Source organism: Equus przewalskii, chromosome 2 (assembly GCF_037783145.1).
Source record: "Equus przewalskii isolate Varuska chromosome 2, EquPr2, whole genome shotgun sequence".
NCBI lineage: Eukaryota > Metazoa > Chordata > Mammalia > Perissodactyla > Equidae > Equus > Equus przewalskii.
Window position 1 is genome coordinate 53,208,891 of NC_091832.1, and position 3,056 is coordinate 53,211,946.

Consider the following 3,056-nt stretch of genomic DNA (forward strand, 5'->3'; position numbering starts at 1 on the left):
CATGTCCAGTCTACAATGAGCCCATCAGAGGCATTCTGCACTTCTGGTACAGTGTTTTTGATTTCTAGCATTTCCTCTTGATTCTTTCTTAGAGTTTCCATCTCTCTGTTTACATTACTCATTTGTTCTTACATCCTGTCCACTTTTTCCATTAGAGCCCTTAGCATGTTAGTCATAGTTATTTTAAATTCTCAGTATAATTTCAACATCTCTGCCACGCCTGAGTCTAGTTCTGATACTTGCTTTGTCCCTTCAGACTATTTTTTCTTTCCTTGTAGCATGCCTTGTCATTTTTGTTGAAAGCCTAACATTATGTATTTGATAATAGGAAGTGAGCTAAACAAGGTTTTAGTGTGAAGTTAGTGTTAATCTGGGTAACAGTGGGTTGTGTTTAATGTTTATTGCAGTCATAGGTGCCAGAGTCTTCAAATGCATCTTGTGTCCTTGTTTTTGTCTCCTCCGTTGACTTTGGACTTTGCTAAGTACTACTCCTCAAAGAGAGTCTGTGTCTTGCAAAACTAGCAGCTGCAATCCACTGTTATACGGGAGCCTTGTTGGTGGTGGTAATGTCGGGTGGAGAGGGAAGAACTATTCTGTAATCTTATGATTAAAATCTCTTACTTTTAGTAGGCCCATGTCCCTGTGCTGTGATCTTCACAATTTTTTTTGAGGAAATATTTCCAATTTTTATTCATAGAATTATTAACCATAACTGCAAAAATAGATTTACATAGCCATAGATCAACAACAAAGAAGGAGGGACATGAAACTTTCCAGAGACACCTTGAAAAGTTCCAAAAGAACACACTAGCTAAAAATCTACAGTTAAATGTGGTTGCACAGCAGCTTACATTCAATCCTGCATTTTCTCAATAAGTTCTTCTTTGCATTTGCCTTTCTTTTTTCCCAACTTGTCAAGATTTGGCTTTGTGTTCAAGAATTTTTTCCAATCTTTGTCCAATTTTAGCCTGGTGATAACCACCTTGCTTGGGTGAATGTCTACATGGATAGTTTTGCTGTTAGTCTTCTTACATTGCACCCACTTCGTGTAGATAATGTATTTCTTTCTGCATACCCACACCACTTTGCCAATTTGCTTGACCTTTGTGGTGTCCCTGAAACATCTGGACCTCGTTGTCTGTGCAAATGGACATGGAGCAGACATTGTACTTCTGCTGCAGCTTCTTGGAGAGCTGGGCAGATGTATCTTCCTGCGCCTGTGCAAGGAGGTATTGAAGTGGTGTTTGCAGTTTTTGTGGTCCTAGGTTATGAAAGGATTGAATTTTATGATGACTGTCTGTCCGGCACCTGGTGGGCTCAGAGTGGTGGCTTCACCTGTGTTTCTTGGATCCCCTCACCCGCTTAGGTGAATCATGAAAGTTAGAGGTGATGAAGTGAGAAAAGTGCCCTTATAGTAGGTGGGATAAGGCTCTGGTAAAGTTCTATTTTTCTTTGAAGAGTAGACCTTTGTTATGGAGAATGCTTTAGTCATACTTCATAATTGTTACTCTTTCCCTTTTACTGCCAGAGATAGGTGGGGATCTTAGCATTTCACCTTGAGAACCTGGTGGGTTTCCTGGAAGTAAATTTCAGGAAAGTGTGGACCCCGCATAAGACTGTGGACACCAGGACTTTTTCCCCCATAGTCTGCTCCAACTCAGTCTCCAGCAGTTTATCAAGAGTGCCATTTATCAGTTTACTTTTCCAGTGGTTTCTGCTCTTCAGGTAAGCATCTCAGCTGTGACTCTCTGGAGTCACCTATCTGTCCAGATTTTGGAGTGGCAGTTTTCCCTAAAACCTCAGTTCTTGGGTAGGTCCAAGAAGAGTGGTTGATTTCTAGTTCATTCAGTTTTTTCTTGTTATAAAGATGGGAGCGATGGCCTTCAAGCTCTTTACATGTCAGAGATGCTGGAAGACAGGTCTTAGAGCGTGAACTACTAGAACGTTTATCCTCTAATTTCCAGAATGGATGCATCATGCTCTTTAAAAAACATTCCCTCTCAGTTCAGATTTTTTTGCTTTTTGGTTAGAGATGACTGATTGTGGTATTTCGTGTCATCCTAGGTAATATGTAATGTGGTTAAGAACTTGACCCGGAAGTCAAAACATGAGAGTTTGAATTCTGATTCTACTTCTTTTCCAGGTGTGTTACTTTGATATTTCATCTTGCTGTTCCTTAGTTTCTTCATCTGTAAAATGAGATCAATAATAGTAACTTTCTCTCAAAGGAAGGATTAATTGTCTTAATACATACAAACATCTTAGAACGGTGCCTGGCACAAAATAAGTACTTAATAAATATTGGCTATTATTACATTTCCAAGAAATTTATCTGTTTCTCTACTGGTGTGAGAGTATGAGTGTGTTTTTAAGACAGTGATTTCATTGTCCCTTTAGAGTGTAGAGACCAGGTTCAGATTGGCATCAGAACTGAGAGAAATCAGCAGGCAACTTGAAGTCGTGAGGCTAAGCTATAGCAAAGGATTTTCTAGTTGAGAGACACGCCTTTGTCCCTGACAACTTAGGGCAAAAGTCCAGCAACTTTGTTTTATTTTGTTGAAATCATCATGTGTTTGAAAAATTATCCTCATGGATAGTTTATGGATTCTGGAAAACTCCCTACAAAAACAAGACTCTTTGATCCACAAGTATTTGTTTTTCATCTCAAAAAAAAAAAAAAAAAACCCACCAAAATACCACCACTAACAACAAATAAACTCAATACAAAACTCTAAGATAAAAATTTTTGAGGAGCTTGGAAGGCCTGCCCTTCTCCCTAGAAAACATCTCACTGTTATGATACAGGCAATTGCATTGCCATGACTGGGAACATGGCCTGGATCTTTCAATAGAAATGGAGACCGTCACATAAAGGGGGTAGAATGATGTTCTTTTCTGAGCTGATTGGTTCCATACTGACTTTTTTGTCTATGCCAAGACTGGCTAATGATCACATATTGAAATTAAAAAATTTGTCTTCAAGAGTACCCAATCTTTATTTTTCTCTCTTCACCAGTTTCATCCTACCTTCAAGTCTATCAACTTCCAGTATCATC

The 3,056-nt window shown here is 38.9% G+C and overlaps 1 pseudogene; it reads right to left on the reverse strand.

Moving 5' to 3' along the window:
* Window positions 1–853: 853 nt before the first annotated feature.
* LOC103550760 (ribosomal protein uL24-like pseudogene) lies at window positions 854–1,975 on the reverse strand (annotated as a pseudogene).
* Window positions 1,976–3,056: the final 1,081 nt, after the last annotated feature.